The 15,691-nt window shown below is 46.9% G+C and overlaps 1 pseudogene; it reads right to left on the bottom strand.

The window, feature by feature from the left end:
• Window positions 1-7,690: 7,690 nt before the first annotated feature.
• LOC107123520 lies at window positions 7,691-9,262 on the bottom strand (annotated as a pseudogene).
• Window positions 9,263-15,691: the final 6,429 nt, after the last annotated feature.

Genomic DNA, 15,691 nt, shown 5'->3' with positions numbered 1-15,691 from the left:
TCCAGTGAAGCAAAGATCTACTGCAAACTCTGAATATATGAGTATTTTTCCAGTTTCCCCAACATTTTATACTTTTTCCAGCTCTGTGATATTCCTTTTGAGACACGGACACCAGAACTGTACACAGTATTCCAGATGAAGCCATACCATAGCTTTATGCAAAGGCAAACCAGCTGTATTCTCCAGGTAAACTGATCCCTGTTGCCTGAAGATCAGTTGTAATAGCAGGAGATCTCCTCCCACCAGCTGGAGGTTGGCAACGCTTTTAAAAATGGTAGCAAAACCCAGTGGACATTTGAGGATGTACATTGAGTACAAGAGATTAAACAATTGGGGGGAGGGGGTTAGGGATGCACAAGTACCTTTCAAAGCACTGCTAAAAGAGTATTGAAAACTAAAGACCCCCTCACCTACCTAGATGACTTCATTTGTCTGGAAAGGATTCTGAAACGATTCTTCAGTTCCACAGGGCCTGCAAGATGGAGCTGTCCCACCCGGCTTTAGGCTGCGGCCGCGGGCGTTCGTGTATGGCCTGCCTGAGGTTGTCATCACCCACCCATCAAGCCAAATAATACGCTAGGCAGCCTTTCACAGGCAGCTGGTTCTGCCAACTATGACTGTGAGTATTGTTTTAATACTGTCTGGGTGACGCTTAATGTCTGGGTGATGCTTAGGGTTGCCAAGTCCCCTCGTCGCTCGGGCGGGTGGATTTGAGGGGTGTTCCAGGGGTCGGCAGGGATGTCTCTTTGGGTCTCTTTGCGAGCTGAGTGTGGGGCCTGTGGCCACCCCTCTCCCTCCCTCCTGCTAGATTTAAAGGGCCCTCCAGCTGACTGAGGGGCCACCTGGTCGCTGCTGATCAGCTGAAGCCCTTTAAATCCGGCAGGAGGGGAGGGAGAGGGGTGGCAGGCAGGTGGTCGCTCTTGGGGGGCTTCCCCCACTGGCCAGCTGGCCGGGGGCAGACTGGAGCCCCTAAAAGTGGGGGAATCCCCACCCAGAACTGGCAGCTGGCAACCCTAGTGACAATACCACCCAACTTGCATAACTCAGTGAGGCCTGGCTACTTGCTACTAGCAGCCACCCTATGAAAGCGAGTGTGGTGTACCTGTTAGAACTGCAGAGTAATCTCTTGCTGTGTTAGCTCAATGGGTAATTTGGGACCAATCACATACTTTCAGCCTAATCTACTTCACACAGTTGTTGTGCAGATTAGGAGAGGTGAATAATGTAAGCTGCTTTCGTCACCACTGTAGAGATAATTGGGGTATAAATGAAGTAAATAAATAATGAGTACAGCTGAAGATGTGAGGCAGATAAAAGGTAGGTTGGTGAATGAGAGAGAATGGGGAAAGAGGAATGGTGTGGGGAGGGGGATACAGCGGAAAGTGAGGTGCCAGCCCACAAGTCCTTGAGGGTTCCCTGCCATGTAAGTAGGCATACCCAGTGACCGGCACAGCACCACACAACCGGGCCACAGTTTTCCTATGCAGAGACTGCCTGTGGAGGAGAGGGAAAGCTTAAGACAGAGGAGCAGATAAAGGTAGGTTGGCTGTTAGGTGGGAAGGAGATAAGGTTGCAAACTACAGGTTAGGACATTCCTAAAGATTGGGGAATGAGGCCTGGGGAGGGTGGGGTTTGAGAATGGGAAGGACCTCAGAGGGTTATAATGCCATAGATTTCACCCTCCAAAGTGGCCATTTCCTCCAGGGGAACTAAGTTTGCCAACCTCCAGGTGGGGGCTGGAGATCACTTTGAATTACAACTGTTCTCCAGATGCCAGAGGTTAGTTCCTCCAGAGAAAATGGATGCTTTGGAGGGTTGGCTCTATTGTATAATAACCTGCTGAGGTCACTTCTCTTCCCAAACCTTGCACTCCTAAGGCTCCTCTCCCAAATCTCCAGGCATTTCCCAACCTGGAGCTGGCAACTCTAACTCTAAGATAAGGAAGCAGGGAAAGGGGAGAGGCAATGGGGGATTTCAGGAAAGAGAGATGGAATAGTGGTGGAGGGGAAAATGAGATGCCTCCCGCAAGTCCTTGCAGGTTCCCACTTGTTCTTAAATAATCCTCAAATCTCTTTTCAGTAGCTTAATAAAACAATATCCTCCATCTCCGAAGCATGTGCTAGGTGGCCGTGCCAGCTTGTCTGCCAGCTTGCCTGTCTCCCCCTTCAGGATTAAAGGCAGCCATTTACAAGAGGTGTCAGTGCTGAATCACAGGCAGAAAAGCCAAACCCAGCTCTAAGGATTCATGTCATGTTTTTGCTTTAATCTCCAGGGCCAGGAGCCTGGTTTACTCATCTGTCTTATAAGGAGGAGGATTCAGGTGGGGGCCGCCGTGTCGGTCTGAAGCTGCAGAACAAAGTTTGAGTCCAGTCTGGCACCTTGAAGACCACCCAAGTTTTATTCTGGGTATCAGATTTCGTGTGCATGCTATCTGAAGAAGTGTGCCTGCACACGGAAGCTTATACCTTTAATAAAACTTTGTTGGTCTTAAAGGTGCCACTGGACTCAAACTTTGTCATAAGAAGGAGTTAATGGCAAGGAAAGAAACAGTTGCTTTCTTGGCATGCTGCACTCTTGTTGGCATGCTGCACCCTTGTGGGCACGCCAGTCTCCCTTGTGGGAGGGTGTTAGCTGACGGTCGGACGTCCTGGTCGAGGCTTGGAAAGCAAAACAGCTTCTCGGCTACGAAAGAATCCCTGCAATGGATGTTCCGGCCGTGCGGTGGCAGTGTGGCGATTGACATATGGGTCCTGAAGCCTGGCCAACAAGCAGCCCTGCGGAAAATGACGGAGGCAAGCCAGAAGACGTCTATACCGGGCAGTGACGGCGCGTGCAATTAAAAATGAATATATGTTGTCTTCCCTATCCCCTACAAACATTGTTAGTCCCTTTTCTATATTGAGTAACTGTACATCGCTTTGAGCCCACTGGGGAAAGCGATTAATAAATGGAAAGTATTATTATTATTTTATTATTATTATTGTTCCTCACTGGCATGGGGGGGGGGAGAAGAGAAGTTACTGTAACTTAGAAGTAGGAGGGCAGCAGATTGTGGTGCATCTCCAGTTCCAGCCATGCTTGATACAAAAGAGAATCGCCATGTTAGGCAGGAGGTAAAGAAAAAAAATGAGTTGGAGTGTTTTCCAAGAGAAGCAATCATAGGGCGAAAAGATTGGGGCTACAAAGATGAAGAAGCAAGCGAGGCTTATTACCTACCAGATGCAGTAGAAAACTTTTCTTCTGGGACAAGAAACTGGGCAGAAAGGCCTTACGGAAACAACTGACTTTGATTAAACTCGGTACAAACAGGGCCGGCCCCAGCTTATTTTTAGTGCTGAATCACAGGCAGAAAAGCCAAATCCAGCTCTAAGGAGTCGTGTCATGTTTTTGCCTTAATCTCCAGGGCCAGAAGCCTGGTTTACTCATCTATCTTATAAGGAGGATTCAGGTGGGGGCAGCCGTGTCAGTCTGAAGCTGCAGAACAAAGTTTGAGTCCAGTCTGGCACCTTGAAGACCAACCAAGTTTTATTCTGGGTATAAGCTTTCGTGTGCATGCAGCTTATACCTTGAATAAAACTTTGTTGGTCTTAAAGGTGCCACTGGACTCAAACTTTGTCATAAGAAGGAGTTAATGGCAAGGAAAGAAACAGTTGCTTTCTTGGCATGCTGCACTCTTGTTGGCATGCTGCACCCTTGTGGGCACGCCAGTCTCCCTTGTGGGAGGGTGTTAGCTGACGGTCGGACGTCCTGGTCGAGGCTTGGAAAGCAAAACAGCTTCTCGGCTACGAAAGAATCCCTGCAATGGATGTTCCGGCCAGGCGGTGGCAGTGTGGCGATTGACATATGGGTCCTGAAGCCTGGCCAACAAGCAGCCCTGCGGAAAATGACGGAGGCAAGCCAGAAGACGTCTATACCGGGCAGTGACGGCGCGTGCAATTAAAAATGAATATATGTTGTCTTCCCTATCCCCTACAAACATTGTTAGTCCCTTTTCTATATTGAGTAACTGTACATCGCTTTGAGCCCACTGGGGAAAGCGATTAATAAATGGAAAGTATTATTATTATTTTATTATTATTATTGTTCCTCACTGGCATGGGGGGGGGGAGAAGAGAAGTTACTGTAACTTAGAAGTAGGAGGGCAGCAGATTGTGGTGCATCTCCAGTTCCAGCCATGCTTGATACAAAAGAGAATCGCCATGTTAGGCAGGAGGTAAAGAAAAAAAATGAGTTGGAGTGTTTTCCAAGAGAAGCAATCATAGGGCGAAAAGATTGGGGCTACAAAGATGAAGAAGCAAGCGAGGCTTATTACCTACCAGATGCAGTAGAAAACTTTTCTTCTGGGACAAGAAACTGGGCAGAAAGGCCTTACGGAAACAACTGACTTTGATTAAACTCGGTACAAACAGGGCCGGCCCCAGCTTATTTTGCACCCTAGGTGAGGATCCCTTCTGCCGCCCCCCCCCCCATGTGCCCACCAATTTTAAAAAATAAATGCATTTTAGGAAGAATGAAAACACAAATAATCAAGAAACTTCCAGAGTACGGGGCCGGGTTTAGTTTGGCACCCCTAAAGGCCATCCCGCTCTAGGCGATCGCCTAGTTCGCCTAGTGAGTGAGCCGGCCCTGGGTACAAAGAGCCTGTTGCCATCCTCTCTCCCTGCCGACAGAAAGGACGGTGCAGCCACTTGGTGTCTCCTTGCACCGTGGCAAGCCAGTCGAGGAACACCCTCTGTACGTATCTCCAAAAACAGAACACACTACTTCGTCTGTAAAAGAATAAGCACAGAGAGTGTGACTTGTCTGTGCAATGAAGTCGTAATGGAACCAGGCGTCCGATGCGGGGCACTAGTTGCATCAATCCCACACATTGCTCACACAAAGACAATGTCCTGGATTGCTTTGCTGAGGGCAATGCCAGAAGAAAGCCAGGCTTGGCTTAAGGCTTGGATTAATTTGCTTGTTAAACACTCAGCAGGTGTCGTTCTTCAAGGAAAGATCCGCAGCTTGATCTCCACTGCTGAGACAGCTTGTTCGATGGATTAGCAGTCACGAGATAGGCGGGTGGGCACAGAAAAGAGAGGTGAGCCTTTTATCTTCCCTCGTTTTTTCTCCCCTGCGAGACTATTTCCTTGGGCAGGGAAAAGAACCAGAAACCAGCTGGAGTAACATTAAGGCTCTGATTAAAATCAGGGGAGGGTCTGGGAAAGAAAGCGAACGAAAAAGTCCCTGAAGCCTTAGAGCTCATAGGGAAGAGACCTGGGAAACAGCAAAGTCAGCTTTAAAAGAAGAAAAGGCAAAAAAGAGTGAACATGCAGTGGGGAAGAAATAAGAACATAAGAGAAGTCATGTTGGATCAGACCAGTGGCCCATCCAGTCCACCACTCTCTGTCACACAGTGGCCAAAAACAACAGGTGCCATCAGGAGGTCCAACAGTGGGGCCAGGACATTAGAAGCCCTCCCACTGTCCCCCCCCAAGCACCAAGAAGACAGAGCATCACTTGGTGCTTGGGGGGTGGGGTCAACAGTGGGAGGGCTTCTAGTGTCCTGGCCCCACTGGTGGACCTCCTGATGGGGCACCTGGTATTTCTGGCCACTGTGTGACACAGAGTGTTGGACTAGATGGGCCTTTGGTCTGATCCAACATGGGCGTCTCTTATGTTCTTATGTTCACTGCCCCAGACCGTGTTCCATACCTAAGAGCCACTGATGTACCTCTGCTCCATATGTTCATCCAATCTCCTTTTGAAGCTGTCTGTGCTTGTAGCTGCCACTACTCCCTGCGGCAGTGAATTCTACGTGTTCATTACTCTTATTTTATTACACTTTATGACCCCCCACATGTCTTGCTTGTACTTCGTCAGGAGGATCTGTATAGAAAGATTGCCAGAACGTAGCTCCCTCCACCACAGCAAACTAAGCTTCAGACAGTTGCAAACCTAGTGAGAAGGGTCGAAACAAACCGCCTGACCCACAGCATCGAAACAAACCAATTTAGAAAGGCAACACTGCATCTCAGCCATAAATATAAGGGTAGCCTGAATCTCCCGGGAGGGAGGGAGGGAGGGTGGGGTATAAATCGAATAAAATAAAATGAATAAACAGTGCCTCTTACCACCACCCAACATTGATTTGCATCCCAGCCTACCAGGGGAAATTATTGTAGAGGAAGGCCAAATGCTCTCTAGAAGAACCTTCTTGCTCTGGGGACGGAGGCTTGCATATGGGGCAGAAAGCAAGAGCCCACTTAGGGTCCATGTTTAATAAATATATATATAATCACCAGTGTTCCCTCTAAGCTGAGTTAGTGTGAGCTAGCTCACAGTTTTTTAGCTTCCAGCTCACACATTTTTGTCTTAGCTCAGGAAGGATGGCTCCAGAGCAAATTAATTTATGCAAGTAGCCAAATTGCTCGCTCACAGCTCTAATGCCAGTAGCTCACAAAGTAGAACTTGTGCTCACAAGACTCCACATCTTAGAGGGAACATTGATTCATCACCCCATAATTTTTCGTTCTCAGTATGGTAACACTACCATATCACAGGGTCCACACAAACACTGTCCTTTGTATTAGAACAAATTTAGAGTTCAGTGGCACCTTTAAGACCAAAAAAGGTTTATTCAAGGTATGAGCTTTTGTGTGCAAGGCACACTTTTTCAAATGCAGTGGAATGGTGTGTAAGGTTCAAACTTATAGACAGGGAAATTAACATGTAACATGATGATGTTTAAGATATGCAAAGTCAGAACTACTTAACAAGCTAAGGTTATAAGGTCAACCGTTATAAAGCAATAAATATGTCAAAATAGCAGATAAATATCTAAAGGTGTCTTTTCTAATTGTGGGAAGAAAACTGAGAACCTCCCAGGCGTGGAGATCACTTAACAGCACTTTATGAGGTGGATGCTTGGTCATGTCAGCAAAACATCCCAATATTCCTTGCATTACATGCAGTATTCTAATATACTACTCTGAAAAAGAAATACACTAAAATACAGAGGAATTATAGTCCTTCTTTTTGGGAATACATATGTGAGGACTGAATGAGTTAGCATATGTAATGAGATAAGAAACCAATATCCCTGTTGAGTCCTGGGGAGGTCTTTGTTCCAAGTGTTGTAATAACTTGTAATTCAGCAGTTTCCCTTTCCATTCTGTTCCTGAAGTTCCTTTGTAATAAAACAGCTACTACAAAGTAGAATTTTTCCTCACAAGACTTCACAGCTTAGAGGGAACATTGGTTCTGACTTTGCATATCTTAAACATCATCATGTTACATGTGAATTTGCTGTTAAGTCCCTGTCTATAAGTTTGAACCTTACCTACCATTCCACTGTATTTGAAAAAAGCGTGCCTTGCATACGAAAGCTCACACCTTGAATAAACCTTTGTTGGTCTTAAAGGTGCCACTCTGGATTCTACATTTGCTCTACTGCTTCAGACCAACACAGCTGATGCCCCGGATCTGTCCTTTTTACTGTTATTGTCCATCCACTGGACTGTCTTCACACCTGTACTTCTGATGCAAACAGCTGGAGTTAGCTGAAGCTCCCTTTCCTTGTGGGGGCTCCAAGGATGGGAGAGGGTGCCAGACACTTCTCTGGAACAGTTTGGATGTCCCTTAACTCTCAACCCAGCATCAGATTATGGGACTCAGAATAACACTCGGATAATCTCCTAGAGGCAGTTTAAATATTTACCAAGCAGGCATAGAGATTGCTGCATTTCTTCAAAACCACAAAACCACACTTACCACCAACGTCCAAGTCTGCTTTGTAATGAATATTGTGAGCATGTATTGGTCCCAGTGTCAACTCCTGAACCCTGTTCCCAAAATCTGCGGCATCGTCAAAGAAGAAAGAAGCCAGAATATACCCAGTGGCATACACCCTGACGCCAACAGCTCCATTTTGATGAAAAATGAAATCCCAGATGTAGTCATAGTTAATCATTGTAGAGATGGACCTGAACACCAGAACCGAATCAACCAGCCCTCCATAAAATGCAGAGCCTGATTGGTCATAATGGCGTCGTACTGGAACCTCAGCATTTTGTTCAAAGATGCAGATAGAGTTGTTGCGGGTGATAGGTAATGAAGCATCAAGTAAATAGTGCCCATCCAAATAGGTCGCTAAGTAAGGACAATCAACGCCCTGGGTGAGGGTGGAGGTATCTCTCCCAAGGGCAAAACTTAGGTCCATGTACCTGATAATCATTGTCATTGGACTATTAGACCCATAGAGGGAAGATGCATCTTGCACACTTAACTCATAGACTATCCTCTCACCCTGAAACCTAACGTCGAAGATACGTGGTCCTCTGCTGGCTTCCATTCCAAAGGCAAAACTCCAAGACATGAAGGTGACCTGGTTGTCCCTGATGCAGTAGCGTGGACCACGGGGTTCATATCGCAAAGGGCCTGGCCACTCGGGTGGGACCCCCCCATTATGAGGAGTTTTCTTTACTTTGGACACTCTAACTCTCCCCTTGTTGAATTCTCTTTCAAGCTCTTCCATGTCCCTAAAGTACTGTCCATTATAGAACACATTCAGCACTTCCCACTCAGAAACATTCAAGCTGCTGACATCCACTTGCACCTCCAATCCAACCGGATGCACATAAAACCCAGAAACATTCTGGAAATGACCCATCCAGACTTTCCTGTCTCCTGACTTAAACCCTGGAGGCAGAGCAGGGTGCCTCGCAAGGTTAGTTCCATTATAATCAAATACCCTGAGCATAAAGTTTGGAGCTTTAGGAAATTCTTTGCTCAAGAGACTATCAATTTCTTTTAGTTCAGTTTTCAAAAAAAATCTTCGGTAATACGGCAGCATCCCTCCGTACTTTTGCACTGTGATGTCTTGGTGATATGTTGGCTCTGGAAGAGGACCCACGACGTACTCAGTGATGTTTGGGTCCTCTTGGTTTCCAAAGTAGACCACAGCCAGAGCTTGTCGCATGGGTTTTCTCCCTTGGTGATCCAGGAATTCCAGCACCTCTGCCTTGGGGGGAAGATGAAGGTCAATGGAATAAATGCAGTTGTCTGATGGCTTGGCTTGGGGGGGCTCCACTAGAGGCACTCCGAGGTTGTTCCATAAGTACCCCTTCACTTGGACCATCTCTTCTGGAGTTAGGTCAGCAAAGACCAAGCTGTGTCCATCTTGGCCTCCGTCCTTCAAGCACAAATCCTGGTGCTGGCTCTCACAAAAGGGGGGCTTCTCGCGTCCAGTTCGGAATATCCAGCCTAAGATCAAAGCCATTACTGTGCACGTAGCCAGGAGCGCACAGACCAATTTCATGTTCATTTTCAGCATGGCAGGTTCCTGGGGTTTGTAAAGCGGTTAGGAGAATGCAGACTGAAGCACCGTTTAGAGAGTGAGATGAAGATGAAGCCTGAATTAGGGGAGGAGACCTCTTATGCGAATGAGTTTCTCACCTTCATCATTTTCTTGCTCCAGCATGTTCCTCCCACTCAGTATTTCTCAAAAACATTGAACAAAGCAGTGCCTTCTCACCTTAAACTACTCCTCAGGCACATTCAAGGGCACATTGTAACGAGTTACAGGTTACACACATAGATAACATCTAAAGTAGACTTAAGCGGATAAAGGATAGGTGGTGCCAGGAAAAATTGTCTGGGAGGGGACGTTTTGCAGCAACCAACGGAATGGAAGGCCCAGCAGAACCTCCTTGGGGTAGACTCTTGTTGCAAAAGCACCACTTCCTCCTGACTCAAATGTCTTAAGACTGAGGAGAGATTTTTGCCCCCCCTGTCCCTTATTCCATCCCCACCGTTTCCACGTCACCACGACTGCTCATCCAGTTAGCTGCAAGATCACATCACTGAACAAACAGAACTTCATCCTTACCACAAGAAGCTGGAACCGGAGTAAGGGCGTGAACGCTGCATCTGTTCAAACGACTTTCCCAGGAAAGACCAGGGATGCTCTGGTGAGCTGCAAGCACCTCTGGACACAAGGACTGCCTCCTCCCGTCTGAATCTACCCAGCCACACTCGATTGGAACAGGACTGGGCGGGGGTGGGGGGATTGCAGGCTGCTGTGGGACGGGGGAGGCAAGAAACTTGCATTCTGGTGGTGGCGAACCTATGGCAGGGGTGCCAGAGGTGGCACTCAGAGCCCTCTCTGTGGGCACACGTGCCATCGCCCCAGCCAGACCCAGACCATCATTGAAGTGTCGAATTCTCTGCCAAATAATTTTAAGTAAAAGAAAGCATCTGGGATTGCTTTCCTTACTTTGTTTGGATCATCTTAAATTAATGTATGAGCCGTTTTTTCTAAAGTAAAACCTCAGTATTCAGGTTAAATGGCCGTGTTGGCACTTTGCGATAAATAAGTGGGTTTTGGGTCACAGTTTGGGCACTCGGTCTCTAAACAGTTCGCCATCACTGCTCCATGGGATCTGAGAGAGATGGAATTTAGATCTCTGTTATTGTAATTTGTTTGCACTAGCAATTGTGAAGATTTTAAGTGTTTTACAGGCCCAGGCCATGACACCTACAAAGGGTTGGGAAATACCTGTAGATTTGGGGGGGGGGGGAGCCTGGAGAGGATGGGTTTTGGGGAAGGGAGGGACCCCAGCAGGGTATAATGCGATTGTAATGTACTGGCCCTGGGCCTCCCAACGCTCTGGCAGGCTGGATCCTTCCCTCACACTCACAGGAGGAGTCAGAGGTCTTGGAGGCATGCACCCCTCTCTTCCCACTGCCCATCCCCCCCTTAAATCAGGCTGTTCTGCCAAAAGAGAGACAGGGAGAAGCTGAGCTGTGCCAATAGGCTTGAAAGCATTTCCTCCCCAGGGCCCTCTAGGAAGGCTGGTGGTTTTCTGGGCATATATACCGGCCTGCGAGCCGGCAGTCTTTGTCTTGTTTCTGCTGAATAAAAGTACTCTTGCTGAAATCACTCCACGTTTCTCAGTACTTTTCAGCCATAGACCCCACCCTCCAGAGCTGCCATTTCCTCCAGGGGAACGGATCTCTGTTGTCTGGAGGTCTACTGTAGTACCACGAGATCTCCAGGTGCCACCTGGAGGTTGGCAGCCCTAGCAAATCCAGGCGTTGGGGTGGAAATTTTCTACCATGGCATGGGCTGGCTGCTTGCTTCAGCTTTTGGCATCCTGTTGAAAGAACAGAACAGAAAATTTTCACAACTAATCAAGTGCCACTATTGGTTTAAGAACTAGTCTCATGCAACCTGTACCTCTGACCTGTCCAGGTGTGGACAAGAGCTGAGTGAATAACAGAGGGGATGCAGGCTGAAGGGACAGGCCAGGGGAAGACCAGGTGCAAGGTCCTCCAGGTGACCCCCCCACCCTTGTGGTGGTGAAGAGCAGACTCGTCAGCTCCAAGTCAGGAGGAAAAGGGGAAGCCACCGAGGTCATGGCGAAAGACACATGGCAGCAATGTTCCAGGACGTCTGTGACTCAAGAGACCACCCTACCAGCTCACAGGACTGTGTGGCAAGATCACCACGAGGCCCAAACTGATGGGTGCCAGGGATTACCATATATGGCAAGACTCCCTGACAGGAAGACAATGGGCTACAAAACCTATCACTGCCTAAGGTAGAGGAAAGACCTCCCTTAAAGATGGTCTTGATGGTCCCTATTCCTATTCCTGTTAACCCACACAAAATGGGATAACTGGCTTCAGTGTAACTGTGGAAGTAATCAACGTTATCGTAGGTGAACACGGTTCAGCCAGTGCAGTGCCTAAACCTCACCTTATCAATAGAATGAGACTGGTCTTACCACCAGTGTTCCCTCTAAGCTGAGTTAGTGTCAGCTAGCTCACAGTTTTTTAGCCTCCAGCTCACACATTTTTGTCTCAGCTCGGGAAGGATGGCCTCCGGAGCAAGCTAATTTATGCAGTAGCCAAATCGTTTGCTCTTAACTTTAACGCCAGCAGCTCACAAAGTAGAATTTTTGCTCACTGGACTCCACAGCTTAGAGGGAACATTGCTTACTACATGTTGACATAGAGAAAATAGAGATTTTGTGAACCTCATCAAAGGCAACAATCCTGGTCATGTATGTGGACTTAAGGCTGGGAAAAGAGGTGCATTGGTTCCTGGGCAAAACACTACAAATGTGAGATATTGGACCTATGCAGGGCCTCACCTGGAAAATCTAATTACTATACTTGAACCACACCCAGCTGCTCTGTGGCCTGAAGACCTTTATATTGAAGAAACTCTGATCTGAGTAATTAAGTGGATCGTTCTATCCAATGTTCCCTCTAAACTGAGTTAGTGTGAGCCAGCTCAGAGTTTTTTAGCCTCTGGCTCACACATTTTTGTCCTGGCTCAGGAAGGATGGCTCCAGAGCAAACTAATTTATGCAGCAGCCAAATGGCTCGCTCACAACTTTAATGCCAGGAGCTCACAAAGGACAATTTTTGCTCACAAGACTCCACAGCTTAGAGGGAACATTGGTCCTGTCAGGTCAATATTCCAGTCGGCCACCCCATGTAACACAACGTTGTTTTAAAGGGGAGAACAGCACTGAGAACTCTCCAGCAGATCAGCTCCAAAACTCCAGGGGATATTCAAAAATTAAAACTGTTTCGAAATAGCCTCTATTTTGAAATCTAATATTGATGAATGTGAAGAACCATGTCAGCAGAATGGGAAAGAAAATATGGACTTCTTTCATTCCGTTGCAGATCTGAACCACCTCTCAAGTTCACAAAAGAATATGGCCCAGCAGGGATGCAGAAGACTTGGGAGAAATCTCAACGCTACAACCAGGGCTATTTTTGGGCAGGAACGCACAGGAACGGAGTTCCGGCTGGCTCCCAAGTTGGCCACGCCCAGCAGGAACTCATTAGCATAATAGGCCACACACAACAGCAGGAACTCATTAGGATTGGCTACATTAGGGGTGTGTGGCCTAACATGCAAAGGAGTTCCTGCTACAAGAAAAGGCCCTGGGTTTTGACAACAAACAAGGTAAACAGAATAAGAAGCAAAAGGTGGGTGTGGCTGGATGACTACACTTCTGGCAACATGGGGGTGCGGCCTAATGTGCTAATGAGCTGTGCTGTCACGGGTGTGGCCCAATATGCTAATGAGTTCCTGCTGTTGGGTGTGGCCTATTATGCTAATGAGTTCCTGCTGGGCTTTTTCTACAAAAAGAGCCGTGGCTACAACTGCATATTAACCTGAATAACCAACAATTAGTGTGGAAGGCAGGCAGGCAAACAAATTTCAATCCCACAGCCACTATTTGAGGAAGAGAAGGAGGACACATTACAAAATCAAAGCCACTTCCCCCCTCCCTAGTGGCCTGTGTTCAGAAGAAGAATGGAAGCCTCCACCTCTGTGTCACTTATTGGGAACCGAATACACCTGATAGACAGACCACCCCTCAGATTCAATATGTACTTAACAACCAGGAATCAAATCTTGGTTTTAGACCAGGAATCAAATCTTGGTCTTAGACCAGGGGAAAACATGCCACCAAGGGAATACTGCAGAACAAAGCCATTACCTGACTGCCTTTATGACACCTTAGGGTCTGTATGAATGGGTACAGATTCCATTTGGACTACCTAACTGCAAGTGCAGCCTTCCAAAGATACATGGAAGAATGTGCAGAAGACCTTAGAGGTGAAATCTGCATTCCCTGCTTGAACAACGTTCTAGTTTACAGTGGCACCTTAGAGGAATATATGGAGAATGTGAGGAAAGTGTTACATCTACAGAATATGGCATCAAACTCAAATCTTCCAAGTGTAATTTATTTTAAAGAGAAGTATGCTATGCAGAGCTGCGGTAGCTCAAGTGGTTAAGACGCTGAACTGCAGGCTGTGGAAGGTCGGTAGTTCAGCAGTTCAAGACCCGAGTGTGCCGCATGACGGAGTGAGCTCCCGTCTCTAGTTCCAACTCCTGCCAACCAAGCAGTTCGAAAGCAAGAAATTGCAAGTAGATAAATAGGTACCACTTCGGTGGGAAGGTAACAGTGTTCCATGCGCCTTGGTGTTTAGTCATGCCGGCCACATGACCACGGACACGTCTTCGGACAGCGCTGGCTCTTCGGCTTTGAAACGGAGATGAGCACCGCACCCTGGAGTCGGATTCGACTGGCTTTCGAGCAAGGGAACCTTTACCTTTACCTTTTTACGCTATGCAGAAATGGTGATGTCTGCTGAGGGTTACAGAATGGATCCAGTCGACATTTCAGCAGCTGGCACTCTAGCAAAACAAGCCCCAGGGTTCCTTATTTCTTATCAAAAGTATATCCCACATTTCCCTCACATAGCAAAACCCTCATGTGATCTGCTGAACTCTTCTCCAAGATCTCACACAAAGGTGTCCCACAGATCATCACAAAGGAGGGAGCAAACGGCTGGACAAAGAGGGACTTCTGGACAGGGACCAACACCAGAGCCGGACCGTTTAATACAGCCGTCATTAATGGCACGCCCAAATATGGCATTTCCTTTTATTTCAGACGTAGATCCCTCCAGGAAAGAATTTGGTCTCATTCTCTACCAATGGCAGAAAAGTTGACTCCAAGTTATTGGACATGTTTCAAAGACACGCAGAGCAGACAGATATTATCGTCTGCTTTCAGGGAAAATGGATTTCTTAGCCTTGAAGTTGGCAGTCACAGACAAGTTTTGAGCTTATCTCTATCATGTGCCCTCATTCACAGTATACAATGATAGCAACCCATTAACATACTTCTTTAGCTCAGCAAAACTTCAGCTGGGTAGGGGAACTGGCTGATTTCAATTTCAATGTAAAATATCTCCCAGGAAGATCAAATGCGGATGCCACGGTGCCACTTGACATAGACAAGTGTATAACAGCGTACCAAAGAAACAACTATGGATGTGGCTGATGCTCTTTTGCAATCTGCTGATCAACAGAAAGAGGGTAATGTATCCTGGGTGACAGCTGTTACTTTTAACTACCTAGTAGAGGAAGATTTTTCAAAAGGTTTTGCTTCCACGCTACAGCGCATCCCAAAGGATGATCTGCCAGTGGCCCAGAAAAAAGATTGTGACATCTCCAGAATCCTCTAGTATAAGACTTTGGGCTTAAACCCACTAACTATAAGGGCCATGAAGAATGTTCCACTCTGCTGAGAGAACTGGATTACATTGCATATGGACAGGGTTTGTAGGCTAGATTACTGTTGCTACTGTCTGTTGCTATAAGTGTGACCCTACTATGTTCATTGATTAACATAGAGAGGCAGACATTCCTGTGCTGTTGCCAGGAAAAGGGAGGGGATAAGCCCTTGAGGTGTGGCAGCCATGCAGGTGTGCTTGTCCCCGCTTTGGCCAGGTGTATCTCAGGGGCTTCCCTGCAGCAAGCTCTGTCTTGGACTACTTTGGGGGACTGGCCTTCCCCAGCCAGTCAAGAACTGCTTCTGCTTACTTTTTATTTATTTTATTTCCTTTATACAGGACATTCTCTCACCGAGAATGAAGTGGATTACAGACGTTTTTAAAAGTGCAATAGAAACAGTACAAAACACAGTAAACAATGCTATGAGACTGCATTACAAAATTAGAAAACAACACAATGAAAACTGGAAAACACAACATATTTCAAGCAATGCAAGAGCTGTATTAAAGAAGTTAGAAGACAAGATAGGGACAAGGACTTGCAAGAGGTATCTAATTTCCCCCAGTATCCCATCCCACATTATTTCCTCTT

The sequence above is a fragment of the Gekko japonicus genome, unplaced genomic scaffold (assembly GCF_001447785.1).
Source record: "Gekko japonicus isolate JY-2015 unplaced genomic scaffold, Gekko_japonicus_V1.1 scaffold4620, whole genome shotgun sequence".
NCBI classification, from domain to species: domain Eukaryota; kingdom Metazoa; phylum Chordata; class Lepidosauria; order Squamata; family Gekkonidae; genus Gekko; species Gekko japonicus.
This window is presented reverse-complemented; position numbering and strand designations above follow the sequence as displayed.